A 14,521-nucleotide genomic window follows, 5' to 3' on the forward strand; every position below is an offset into this window, starting at 1 on the left:
CCTCTGACTCTCCCTCCTGCTCCATCTCTCCCTTACCTCATTTTCCTTCACTGCCCAGTGACCTCCTGCTCTGTTTTCTTCCAAGTGGCCCAGTCAGATTTATATATATATATATATATATATATATATATATATATTTTACTGCCGCTTAGAGTTTGAGCCTTAAGTCAGTCCCAGTATAAGCAGTCCTTTCAGCCTCACCTTCGTTTGTGATATGATGCTTTCCCTGCTATTAAGGAATTTCAGGTACCTCTCCACCTGACGTGAAGAGCTGACTCATTGGAAAAGACTCTGATGCTGGGAAAGATTGAGGGCAAGAGGAGAAGGGGGTGACAGAGGATGAGATGGTTGAATGGCATCACTGATTCAGTGGACGTTTAAGTTTGAGCAAACTCCAGGAGATCATGAAGGACAGGGAAGCCTAGCATACTGCAGTCCATGGGGTTGCAAAGACTGAACAACAAAGCCAATGGGGAAGAAAATTTGGGAGGAAGGGACGGGTGGACTGAGAGAATGTTTTTGGAGCTACTAAAATTGTGGTCCTTGGCTGGGGCCAGGTGAAGCTCACAAAATGCCAAACTTTAATTTTGAGACAGAGAGGCTGTGAGAGCTGGGATCGCAGTGTAAAGCTTCCCTTTCTCCTTTCCTGGACTCGGTTAGTCACCCAACACAACCACCTAGGCAACTGCCAGTCTCTCATTGATCTCCAGCGCTGATATTCTCTCATTCAGCAAGCTTGCGACAGTGACAGGAAAGAGCAGTGGGACTAAAAGGTGGGACTCTCCAATTCTGGTCCATACTCTGCAACATAGAGCTTAGATGACTTTGGGCCTCAGCTTCTTCATCTGTAAAATGGAAGACTGTGTGCCTGCTAAGTTGATTCAGTTGTGTCAGCTCTGTGTGACCCCATGGACTGTAGCCCACCAGGCTCCTCTGTCCATGGGATTCTCCAGGCAAGAATACTGGAGTGGGTTGCAATTTCCTACTCCAGGGGGTCTTCCCGCCTCAAGGATTGAACCCAAGTCTCCTGCATCTCCTGCATTGCAGGTGGATTCTTTACCACTGAGCCACCCAGGAAGCCCAAAATGGAGAAGCAAGACCACATAAATCTGAGGGCCCTTCCAGCGCTGGAGATCAAGAAATCTAAAGCAGGTAACAGTCCATCCTCCAGGCTGCCACCCCAGCTTCAGACCTGTGTCAGCACCCTTTACTCCTCTGGGCAGAGGAAAATTGTCCTTAGGAGGGCATGGTCCTTGGGCAGGCTGGCTCCATCCTGTGCCTGCAGGTTACATGCGGTAGGGCCTCAAGGGACATCCTACTGGTCCTCAGAGCTCGTGGGATGGTGATTCAGCTTTACTCCCTGGAGCTGGAGCCAGACGGGGTTTGGCTGAGTGTCCTGCCCAAGGCGGGGCTGCAGAGGGCAGCAGACAAGCTTCCTGGAGCCAATATGCATGACTCTGGATCCAGAGGGAGAGTGCCAATTTCTTATTTACCTTTCACGCGCCGTAGGAGTGGTCCAGAATTTGGCTGAGTCTGCCTCCAGGGGTGAATATACACTCTGTTTTCTTGGACATTTCCTCTTAGCTACTGGGTCCTATTAGGCCTTCAAACCCACACCCATCCTCTTGGGCTGCCCCTTCCCTTTGAGCTGTTGTAGCTTTTCTCTCTGGCCTTCCCAGGTAACACAGTGGTAAAGAATCTGCCTGCCAATTCAGGAGACATGAGTTCAATCCCTGGGTTGGGGAAATCCCCTGGAGGAGGAAATGGCATTCTTGCTGGAAAATTCGATGGACAGAGGAGCTTATCGGGCTACAGTCCACAGTGTCCCGAAGAGTGAACAATAACAATAGTAGTAAATAGCTCTTCCTCTACCCAATCCACTACTTCCTGGTGGTGTTTCTTAGTTTAAAAATCCTTCCCCTCCCACCAAAAGATGGTAACCTCCCTGAGGGCAGGCTCTTTGTCCTAAAACCACAGCAGGTAGGAGTAGAAACTTACATGATGAGAGGATGCTGGGAAAGATTAACCTTGGCTTTGGAAAACCTTCGCCAGGGCACAGCTGTGCCTGGGGGAAACATCCCTTTCCTCACCCCAGAGAGGAGGTCCGCACTCCGAGGAGGAGGGCTGGAGGAAACATCAGCCCAGGTCCTCTCGTCAGCCCTGTGAGGTGTGTGGTGTTTTTGCCTTTTTTTTTTCAATTTATTTATTTTTGGCTTTGCTGGGTCTTCATCACGGCAAGCCGGGGCTATTCTCTAGTTGTGGTGCTTGGGCTTCTCCTTGCGGTGGCTTCTCTCGTTGCGGAGCAAGGGCTCTAGGGCTTGAGGGTTTCAGTAGTTGTGGCTCCCGGGTTCTAGAGCACAGGCTCAGTAATTGTGGCATGAGGGCCCAGTTGCACTGAGGCAAGTGGGATCTTCCCAGATCAGGGATCAAATCAATATTTCCTGCTTTGGCAGGAGGATTCTTTACCGCTGAGCCATCAGGGAAACCTGTGTGGGTTTTTTTTTTTTTTTTTTGCTTTTTACAGATTGGGGTTCATGAAGGGTAGTCTCATTGGCTCAGAATTCCAGAGCAGCCTTAGGGTCCCAGGCCCACCCACCCCGTGCCTGTATTCCTGGCTCCCACGGTGGCACCAGACCGCCTCCTGCATTGGAGGGCCCTCAGGGAGGCACCTGCCCCTGATACGCAGGGACGGCAAACAGCACTGAGCGAGAGAGTCAAGGGTTGAGGCAGGACTCTGACCTCTGCTCCCCTAAGGCCAGTTCCCTAGGAGGCTGAGGTTTCTGTGGGGGAATGTGTTCATGTCTTAGGGCAAAGCTAGAACCTGAGCTCACTCCCTGGGAGGCAGTTTTGCAAAAGCACATGTAGGCCTGCACCCACATTGCATGCACACATGACCACAGGTGCATACCCGCATCCACGCCCAGAGCCACCGCAGCCTGGCTCCTCAGCCACGGCGGCCCTCCCCCCACCAAACCTCGCTCTCCCTCCTACCCTATATGTGCAATCTTGTGAAAACTCCACCACTCTTAAGGTTAATAAGGCTCATTTGCTTAAGATAGCACCTGTTTCTATGGTGACTCCTGCCACCCAGAATCTGTTCATCAAACCGAGACAAGAAAACAGTGACTTCCACTCTCTTTGAAAGGAGAAAGCTAATGCTTAGCTGCTTGACTTCCCCAGGATTCTGGACTGTGTTTCCTCCTCTTCGTCTCTCGGGGAAGTGACAGAGCCCACTGCAGGGAGGGGGTTTGCTTTCTCCTGCCCCCTCAGCCTCTGATCTCACCACATCGACTCCACCATGTCCTTCTGGCCCAAGGCTGGCAGAAGAGCTGTGGAACACGCACCAGGCTCACCTCCCCTCCCGCCGACCCCGCTTAGGGCCCGTGGCTCACCCCGGGGCCTGGATTCCTGCAGGTGCCGCCCCCCACCCCCGCCACCAGCTAGCCTCCTGCCACGGCTATCCTCCTCCCGGAGCAGGAGCAGGCCACTAGCTGACTTGCCCCAACCAGAGCTGCTCGGGCCCCGCCCTGCTCACCAGCCCACGCAGGTCCCTAAGGTGTGCAGCTGAGGTTTGCAACACCCACCTGACATGGATCCCAGCCTCGGGTCATAAATCACAGGGAAGTAGGTTCCAAGTGGGCATTGCTAATGAGAAAGCTCCCGTGAGTGATTTACCTTTTAAAATAAATGGGATCAGCTTCTACATCCCCTTTCTAATGATGCTACCATCTCCCACACCTTGTTGACTGGGAGGGCAAGTGCCCTGGGAATTGCGAGGAACTTGGAGCTTGTTTTACATGCGAGAAGGCCCAGGGGACTGTGTGAGGCATGTGAATAACATTTTGACACAAAGGAAGGTTGAGGACTGCTGATTAGAGGATCAAGTGTGGAATCATAGCCTCCCTGTGCTGGTCCTTATTGCCCATCTAACTATCTCATCCTGCAGATGAGAGAATTGAGACCCACAAGACGGGCAGACCCTGGAGCAACATCTCCCAGCCAGCAAGTGAACTAGCATGCCGGTCTTCTGAGTCTTGGTCCCAAACTGTCTCCAAAGTGTCGCCCAGTCTCCTGCTTTGTGGAACAGACTCCTCACGGCCCCCTACCTCATTCCCCCACCCCGGCCTCGCTGTCTGTCTCCTCTCCTCCTGTGATGCTCTGCTCCAGGCCGGCTGGTGTCAGACTCATGTATAAAAGCCCAGTAGCTGAGAGCTGGAGGAAGCATCCAAGAGACCGTCACACCCAAGATCTTGCCCAGTCCCCAGCAGATGGCTTCTTCTTCAGCATCGCCTCCCTCCTCTCAGCCCCGGGGCTGTCAATCTCCACCCTCTGCCAACTGAAGTATCCCTCCAAAGCCAGGCCTCCTCTCTGGGCATCTCTCCTAACTTCCAGACTCATTTCAATCTCCTACTTGAAATCTGCACTCAGAGACCTAAAGAGCATCTCAGAATTAACATGTCTAGGAGACAACTGTATCCTCCATGGACTGTAGCCTGCCAGGCTCCTCTATCCACGGGATTCTCCATGCAAGAATACTAGAGCAAGTTGCCATTTCCTACGCCAGGGGATCTTCCCGACCCAGGGATTGAACCCGGGTCTCCTGCATTGGCAGGCAGATTCTTTACCATCTGAGCCACCAGGGAAGTCCCAGGATACACCTCCAGTTTTCCACCCACATACCCCACCCTCCAGTGTTCCCCGTCTAAGTGAAGGCCCTTCACTCAGGCTCCAGATCTAAGAGCTCTCACCTGCCACTTTGAATCCATCAGCAGGTCCTGTTGACTCTAAGCATCAATAAAGACCCAATGCTGTCCTCTCTGGGTCCACAGCCTTCACATGTACATGTACCTTCACAGGTACATGTCATTCTTGTCCCTCCCAGAGGAGCAAAGGGACTCTTGTAACCACCCTAGCAGCAGGCAGTGGTTGTTAAAAACACAAAACAGTTTTCATCCTTCTATTTACAGTCCGCCAACAGCCCATGGACCAAACTCCCTGCCCAGGCCTGGACACCAGGCCCTACAACAGTGGTTGTCAATCCCACATGCATCTTCCCTTCCTTTCTTCCTTCCTTCCTTCCTTTGTGTTTGTGTGTGTGCTCCCCTCTCCCCTCTGTGCTGCATGGCATGTGGGCTTTTAGTTCCCTGACCAGGGACCGAACCAGCGCCCCTTGCATTGCAATCATTGAGTCTTAACCACTGGGCCACCAGGGAGGTCCTCCTTCCTTCCTTCCTTCCTCCCCTCCTTCTTCCTTTCCTTCCTTTTTCTCTTCCTCTCTCTCTCTTTTTTCTTCTTATGGTGATAAGAGCACTTACCATGAGATCTACCTTCTTAACAAAATTTTAAAGTATTGATGTTGTACAGCAGATCCCTAGAAATGAGTCATCTTGCATAACTAAAACCATGTACTCATTGAATGACAACCCCCTCTTTCCCTCTGCTGCTACCCATATGCATATCATCTGCATCACCTGGGAATCTCGAATAAGCTGATGCCTGGGCTCCACTCCCAGAGGTTCTGACCTAGCTGGTCTGGGTACTGCCGCCTGGTGATTCTAAGGGGTGAGTGGTCAGGGTTCTGAGCCTCCATGCTCCCTAGCCTCCTGGTTGCCCTCACTGAGCTCATCTCCCCTGCATGCCCCCTGATCACTATGTTCCAGCTGCACTGGCCTTCTTGCTGTTCCCTCTGCCTACAGGCCCTTTCCTCGCTTGCTCGCCTGGTGGATTCTACTCTGTCTAAGGGTCTGTCCAAGGGTCACCTCCTCTGTGGAGACCTCCCCCTTGCGCACCATCTCTTCTCCCATGGTTCTTGGGACTTAACTTAATTCTAACCCTCTCCACTATGTACTGTAATCATTGATCGACTTCTCTGCTCCCCTCACCAGACCGGCACTCCTCACTGGAAGGATCTGACTTTATAAACATTTGACGTGTGGTGCTTGAATGAAACCTATGGCCTAAGATGTGCTGAACGCATGCTGAATGAATGAATGAGCAGAGGTGGTCTGACTGATGCAGAAAAAAGGGATTTATAATCTTCAATCATCTAAAAACCTCTACTTCTATTGATGGAGCTAAGATTATATTAACTTTCTTAACTCCTGCATTATGGTTTGACATTCTATTATTAGCTTAAAATTAGCTTAAAAATTAATGAAAAGTGCTCTGATCTTTTCCCTTCATGAACTCCTGCTATGCCAAGTCTTCCCCATTCGGTGTTTGTGCAATTGATTTGGAACCTAAATATAGAATTTGAGATTAATCTCTATTAAGTTTAATTTTTTTCATTGCAGGCCCATCCTTCCAAATTTGCCAAAATTAACTGTTTTGTGTCACTCCGCGTGTTAGCAATTCCTTGAAACTTATTGGGTGCCCTTTATTCAGTGAGCGTGCTATCTATATAGATATTGAACAAGGTAGGCCCTTTGGCAGAATCCCGTGGCATGTCACTAGGGACTGCCCTGGAGGTTGATGTGAATCTATTAGTCAACATTCTTTAGGAATGGTTTGCTAACTAAATCCTGAACCCATTGAACACAATAGCCATAAATCGAAGCAGCATTTCTCCAGGTAAGAATACTGGAGTGGTTAGCCATTCCCTTCTCCAGGGTATCTTCCCTGGAGTCAACCCAGAGATCAAACCTGGGTCTCACGCTTTGCAGGCAGACTCTTTACCATCTGAGCTACAGACGGTAGCTGTACAGAGGGAAGCACAATCTACTAGTCACTTCAGGAATGGTTTGCTAACAAGTCACAAACCCACTGAACACGATAGTCATAAATTGAAGCTGTATTTGTTCTCCTTGCCCACAGTTTACCATGACTGACTTGGTCTAAAGCCTTGGTCAATTAAGCTATGCTGCGCTTACTTAGCTCCTTCTCCTGGTCTATTGGACCAGTACATTCATCAGCAAAGGCATCTGAGTGGTCAGGAGTGACTTGTTTTCAGTGATCTTACGCAGACTCACAGTGTTCAATGCTTCCTCTGCTGTCTCAGACCATCTGCTTTTTAATTGTTATGGAATTTTGATGCAGATGGATATTACACTCACCATCTTAAATTCAGGAATCCACATTTTCCTTTCCTATTTCTGGAAGTGACTCTGTGATCCTAAGTCTCAGCTTTTTCTGGACCTTGAAGGTGTCCTTCATCTAGAGATCTTAACTTCTATAAAGCAACTAAGTGTTTTCAGATTGCAGAACAGCTTCCCAGGGAGAGGGACAAGAGCTAGTAATGGTCCACAGTGGCCTGAGACTCACAGAAGGTTTGAGACACCACATGCAACTTGGCAGGAGCACCATGCAGGGCTGATGGGGCAGGAAGGGACAGAGCCAAAGGCTTTAAATAATATGCTGACCAGGAAGCAAACTGTTGTATACAGGATGGATAAACAAGGTCCTATGTATAGCATAGGGAACTGTACTCAACATCCTGTGCTAAACCATAATGTAAAAGAAGATGAATAGAAGACTTCCCTGGCAGTCCAGTGGTTAAGACTTTGGGCGTCTACTGCTGGGGACATGGGTTTGATCCCTGGTTGGGGAACTAAGATCCTATATGTCACGTGGGCAAAAAATAAAATAAATTTGAAAAGAAGATGAAAAAGAATGATTGTGTGTATATATATGTGTGTGTGTGTGTGTGTGTATGAAACCAAGTCACTTTGCTGTACAGCAGAAATTAACACAACATTGTAAATCAACTATATTTCAATAAAATTTAAAAAATAAACAATATAGTATACTGACCATATAGGAGTCTGTCCTGAGATACTGAGGAGTCACTGAAGGCTTCAACTAGGGAAGTAATACGATCATATTTCAATTTTAGAAAACATCAACCCATGAAGGAAAGATGTGTTAGGTAGGTAGAATAGGGAAAAGGAGTCCAAAATGGCGGTGGCTAAAAGACAAGGAAGGGAAAAGCCTGTGAAAATAGAACAAAGGAAGGTCCGAGGACCGGAGTGAGGACCTCAGGTAAAACAAACAACACTCCTGGCTGGCCCAATTTACATAGGACAGGCCCAGGGAGAGAAAAACATATAAAAAGAGGAGCCCAAGCTAGCTCTCTCTCTCTCTCCCCCACGCGCTGGGGTGCTCTTCTCTTCGCGTCTTTGGATTGACATGCCCTCACGCCTCGAAGATGGATTTTCCTATCTTCTAGATAAAATAGAGCTGTAACACTGGGCTGTAACACTGATTTGTCTAAGAGCTATAACATGGTCTGTTGAGACCTGAGAGCTATAACACTGTCTATCCAAGACCCCAGAACTGTGACACGCCGAGGGGGCTTTAATGTCCGTCACTCCAAATCTTTGTTGTGACGAGACAAAAACCGAGGAGCATACACTCGCGTGACAGAGAGATACTTTTGCAAGGGATGAGGTTACAGGAAGTGGCTCAGTTAGATGGCTTTTGCAATAACCACCCAGGGAGAGGTGATAAAGGGGGCCTTAATTAACTCAGCCGTCTTGACCTTTAATTCTATGTTTATGTTCTATGTTCTTTCTATGCCATTCACATGCCTGAACTTTTAGTTATTCTCTTCTCTTCTTGAAATACAATCTCATATCCTTTGACTTTTTTGGGCCTGCTCATAATTCAAGCCCCAGCACAGCTCTTGTCTCCATTGTGAAGCCATCACAACGCACTATCACCTCATACATCGATCCCTCTACCTGCCCAGCCACTATCCATCCATCCATTCCTTCATTCTTTTATCCATTCATCCCTTCATGCCTTCATTCACTGATCCATTCAACACTGATTGAGGGTCTTCTGTGTTCCCGGCACTGTGCTAAATGCTCAGGATATAAGACACAATTCTACCCTCCAGGAACTCGTGGTCTAACAGAGAAAAGAGACTCATAAATAATAACAAACCCATGTGATAAAGACACTAACAGAGGTTTGACTGAGTGTAGTAGGAGTTCAGGGCAGGACTGACTAACTCAGTCTGGAGGCCTCAGAGAGAGCCTTTCAGTGGAGGTGACATTTGAGCTGAGCCTTGAAGGAGGAGGAGTTACGTCACTGCAGAGGGGAGAGCGATCTGAACTCTCAAAGCCATCTGAATCTAAAGGGCCCAGTTAGAGTTGATGCTAATATCCCATGAGTTCTACTCTCTGTTTCCTACACATTAGCCCTGTCTTTCCAACTGGGGAACAGAAAAAACACATTTTAAATTCATCCAATGTTTATTCATCAAATTATCTATCTATCATCTGTAGGTCTTACATTATTATTTTTTAATAGCTGCAGTGCTGAGCACAGGGCAGGTTAAAGAGTTGGTCCCAACACCTCCTGATTAAGTTCTATGTCTGTGGTGGCTTTTCCCCTTAGGGTCTTTTAAGTGGTAACCATGAGAGCAGCTCATTCTCCTGGCAGGCTCTGACCTGCCTCTTGGGAGTGATGTAAGCTCCTTACCATCAAAGGCTCAATTTTCTAAGCTTCCAGTAGAGGAGTTAGGGAGATAGTAGATGGAAGGAGTAGCGAAATAGCAAATAGGTAGCATCTAAGTGCTGGGTGCTGGATACTTTACACATTTTATCTCATTATGTCTTGACAACAACATTCTTGTGGTTTGATGCCAGTGAATTCATCTTTTTTTTTTTTTTTAATGATTTTTTTTTCAAACATGCCTATGTGTCTCGGGCTTCCCAGGTGGCTCAATGGTAAAGAATCCACCTGCAATACAGGAGATGTGGGTTTGATCCCTGGGTCAGGAAGATCCCCTGGAGAAGGAAATGGCTGCCCACCCAGTATTCTTGCCTAGGAAATCCCATGGACAGAGGGGACTGGTGGGCTAGAGTCCAGCGGGTTGTAGAAGAGTTGGACATGACTTAGCAACTAAACAACAACTATGTGGCTTATGAAATTCATTTTTGTTTTTTTTTTTTTAATTTTTGCTAATGTCCTCTTTTACAGTTGAGGAAATAGACTCAGGGTAGGGAATCATTTGCTCACAGTAAGTTGGAGAAGCTGCCTCCCAGGCCCCTGCTCTAAGGCCCAGGTCAGGGCTGCACTATGGTTGAGGTGGGCATGGCCAAGAATGGAGGTAAAGGGCAGGAGGCCAGGAAGCTCAAATTGCACCCTTCATACCAGCACCACTTCCTCTCAGCGGCCACACCTGGTCCTGACAAAAGCTGTCACAGAATCCAGGCTTGGGTCACTTCAGTCAGTTGCTAAGTTGTGTCCGACTCTTTGCAACCCCATGAACTGCAGCACACCAGGCTCCCCTGTCCTTCATTATCCCCTGGAGTTTGTTCAAAATTCATATCCATTGAGTCAGTGATGCTATCTAACCATCTCATCCTCTGTCGCACCCTTCTCTTCCTGCCCTCAATCTTTCCCAGCATCAGAATCTTATCCAATGAGTTGGCTCTTCGCATCAGGTGGCCAAAGTATTGGAGCTTCAGCTTCAGCATCAGTCCTTCCAAGGAATATTTAGGGTTGATTTCCTTTAGGGTTGACTGGTTTGATTTCCTTGCTGTCCAGGGGCCTCTCAAAAGTCTTCTCCAGCACCACAATTCTAACGCATCAATTCTTCAGCACTCAGTCTTCTTTATGGTCCAATGCTCACATGCATACATGATTACTGGAAAAACCATATCTTTGACTATACGGACCTTTGTTGGGCATGGGTAGCAAGGGGTAGAATCTACCTAAACTCTGGAGACCTACTGTGGCATCATGATTATACATGCATGCTCTGGGTTCAAATCCCAATCAGTTGCTCACCAGCTAGATCTTGGACAACTGCTTAACCCCTCTAGATCTTAATTTTCTGGTTTAGATTACCTTCATCTGGGGCTTTTGTGAGGATGAAATGAGAAATTCATGAAGCACAGTGCCCAGCACAACACGCTAATGTATAAATGTTTTGTTTCTTTTCATTCTTCCTCTTCTCTTTCTTTTTTCTCTTTCCATTTATTCTTCCTTTTAAAATTATTATTGTCATTGTTAATATAAGGGTATAAGCTCTAAGAAGAGTATCTATAGCCAGGAGGGGAAATATGACAGGTAGAAACACTACAGATATCAAAGGGTATATCTAACCGATCATCTGGTCTACCTCCTGTGCTGGGGACCATTCCTGAGTCACTGGTGAATAAGTACCTTCCATGCTAAGTACTCCCTCCTCTGTGGAGTATGTGCTCAGTTCTTAAGCAGTTCAAATTCTTAGGAAGTGTTTTCTTACATGGCGCCCAAACTGACGTCCATGTAAATTTTACCCACTGGTTCTAATTCTCCCCAGAAGAGGAGAGCAGGCCTCCCTGTTGTTTTCCAAATACAGTTTTTCCAATTTTAAAAGAAATCTTTAAAGACTCCTTAAAGTCAGTCCTCATGGCTGCCCTTGGGGGTTCTGGCAGGCCAGCCAGCCCTGCTTTCCTGGTTTCTACAGAGCCTTGTCCCTCTGGCTGCTTTGCTCATGTGCTGCTCACTGTCATTCTTGAAATGCTGTGACCAGAACAGAAGATGGTATTCCAGGTGCAGTACAAGCCACACACACCCATGGGACCTTCCCTTGGTTGAGGAAGAACTGCCCCGTCAAATACATTGCCACCGGCACCCTCTTGTCTCTCCTTAGTGCATGTGCTTGGGGTGGGGGTTCTGGGTCTGGGGGACCATGAGGAATTATAGCCACAGCCCAGGTTCCCAAGGTCAGGGCAAGGGGTGAGGTTGGACAGCTGGTCTCAGTCTCAACCACTTTACAGCTCTGCCCACGAAGGGGAGCCAGGGTGCCACCCTCTGACTGTGTCAGAGCTGAGTTCAGAATTGGATGAGCAAGACTGCTGTTCCCTTTGGGGTGTCTATAAATGTGTGTGTGTGCACGAGTGGGGTGTGTGTGTGTGTGTGTGTGTGTGAGAGAGAGACAGAGACAGAGAGAAAAGGAGAGAAAGAAAGAGTTTTCTGCCTGATCCAGGAATTCTCCTGGATGGCAGAATTGGTTTCCATAACGACTTTCTGATATAAACATATTTGATAAAAATAAGTTAACAGCGGAGCTGTGGTGGAGCACAGATTCTCAGAGTGCAGAGAGAGAGAGAGAGTCAGTGAGCTCTTCAAAGGACAGCGTTTCCCTTTTTTGCCACCCCTCCTGGTCAGCCTCTCTATACACACTTGCCATAAACCACCCCAAAAGCTTTGTTTCCCATATCCCTGCCTATCCTGGCCCCCTTCCTGCCTGTGCACATTGTAGTCACGTTCTCTCTCCCTCCCTCTCCCCCTTTCTCCTTAGTTACCTGAAGCACTACAGTATGTATGGGATAATATGATAAATTCATTTCCAATTCACTGCATTATCCCTTGAATATTTTAATGACTCATTGAATGGAGTAAAAAAAGCTATTTCAAATGAACAATTATACTGCATTAGTCTAAGGGCTGATTATATTTAAACAGTGCTCACATGGATAACAGGACACAGCGACCTCGGCATCCGAGAGTTAATTTGGCTCTTATCTCCAAATAATTTTACACCGCAAATTACCATGAAAACCTTAAGGGCTTTAAAAACATTCATCAGAAGATAATATTCCACTTTGTAGCAACAGTTTATTTAAATTATTTTGAATGGGATGCGAGGCTTCCCTGTGGTGGGACAATGACAGCCAAGTGGGGATGGTGAACGATAAGGAAATGGTGAAGGGTGCTGGGACATGTTAAAAATATAAGTGGGGGAACTTCTCTGGTGGTCCAGTGGCTAAGACTGTCCTCGCAATGCAGGGGGCACAGGTATGATCCCTGGTGGGGGAACTAAGATCTTGCACGCTGCAAGGCACACAAAATGATAAATAGAAAGTAGGAAGTATTGGGGATGAAGTGTAGCCCTGCCCGTGGGAGGCACATCGTAGCCCTGACTGATGCTTGCAGCCAAGGCCCGTATGCAGGCTGTGGTCTGTGATGACTCCAGGAGCCCCTGGTCTGGTCCAGGGGGGTCACAGGGCAATTCCCAGAGGCTGAATGACCAGATGGGCTTCCCAGGTGGTACTAGTGGTAAAGAACCCATCTGCTGATGCAGGAGACATAAGAGACACGGGTTCAATCCCTGAGTCAGGAAGATCTGCTGGAAGAGGGCATGGCAACCCATTCCAGTATGCTTGCCTAGAGGGTTCCATGGACAGAGGAGCTTGGTGGGCTACAGTCCATGGGGTCGCAAAGAGTTGGACACAACTGAAGCAACTTAGTGCACACGAATGATGGGACAGACATCCTTCCCCTCAATTACTTCCTCCACCAAAGCAAGCTTGGGTCAGTTTGGTACCTCCAGGCTGGGCCTGGACCCATCTAGACTGAGAGGTGAAAGGATGAGCTGCTTTTACCACATGGTTTGTGTGTTGGGGTGTTGCCTAGAATTCTTACTTTGCAAACCAGGAGCCCAACAGCCTAAGGGAAGTTGCTACATCATAAGTAGCAGCTGTGGTCAGATCTCAAAGTTGGGAGTGGTGGGGGAGAGAGTCACATTGATGGAGGTCCTACTCTTCTGTTCTATGTCATGAAACTTAAACTCATCAAACACTGGGAAATAGATATTATTGTCATGCCCATTTTAAGGACGGAGAAACTGAAGCTCAGAGATTCCCAACTAGAAGTGGCAGTGTCTGGAGCCTCCCCCAGTTCATCTGACCCCAAAGTGCAGGCTCTTTCTTGCCTCCCTCATGGTGGCCATGTACACATCTGGTTTATAACCAGGGCCTCTGCATTGTCCGCATCACCAAATGCTCTTTAGGGCTCCTAGATCCAAACCGACATGCTTGTAGGGAGCATAAGCCAAGCTTTGCAGGTGTTTATTACTTAAAATGGACCCTCATGGGGCAGGGCAAAGCATACATGGACAAGTGCACAAATAGTAGCAACAGAACTAAAAATATAGGTCTAAATAAAGAAACTAATGAATGAATCCTATTTTCTTGGTTTGACCTCTTCACCTGAACTTGAGGGCCTGATAGAGATCATTTATTCGTCTTCTTTTTATTACCATTAGCTGGTTTCTGAGCATATAGAAAATTAGATTATATAATTATATATATATTAAACTTTTTACAGAATCTACTGCTCAATTGATTAGGAACAAAGATGAATCTGCCGCTTTATATAGTGCCTTTCTCTAGGGAGGCTTCACCTCTTTGCATATGTAATTTTCCTTTTCCTGTCTCTATCCTGAAGAGGAAGGATTTGTTTCAGCTTTACAGACAAGAAGCCACAGTATCAGAGAGGTCAAGTAACTTGCCTGAGATTTCTCAGGAGCTGGACCAATAATTCCAACAGAGGAGTCCTGACACATCCTAAGCACCTAACTGGAAAGCAATGGGCTATCTATGATCCCAGCTCTGTTTGTTGGGTTTCCCATTTATCTTATTCACCAAACACACTAAGAGGTCCTTAAAAAAAAAAAAAAAAAAAGCACCTCTCATTATGGAAAAATCCGATTCTATAGAAATGTAGACAGAATAATGAACCCTTAAAGTCCTTTCAATTCAGCCCAGAATTGCTTGCACTTACAGCTGCCAAAGGTTGAGGG

The 14,521-nt window shown here is 47.4% G+C and overlaps 1 protein-coding gene and 1 long non-coding RNA gene across 6 annotated transcripts in view; one reads left to right on the forward strand and one right to left on the reverse strand.

The window, feature by feature from the left end:
* PEBP4 (phosphatidylethanolamine binding protein 4) overlaps window positions 1–14,521 on the reverse strand; it is a 223,101-nt gene that overhangs the window by 93,171 nt on the left and 115,409 nt on the right. The gene's annotated exons all lie outside the window — the stretch shown is intronic.
* Window positions 1,987–4,084, forward strand: LOC123332886. The gene is made up of 2 exons (XR_006550042.1): window positions 1,987–2,167; window positions 3,947–4,084. It is a non-coding gene; the product is annotated as an uncharacterized LOC123332886 (long non-coding RNA).

This window comes from Bubalus bubalis, chromosome 3, assembly GCF_019923935.1.
Source record: "Bubalus bubalis isolate 160015118507 breed Murrah chromosome 3, NDDB_SH_1, whole genome shotgun sequence".
Lineage (NCBI taxonomy): Eukaryota > Metazoa > Chordata > Mammalia > Artiodactyla > Bovidae > Bubalus > Bubalus bubalis.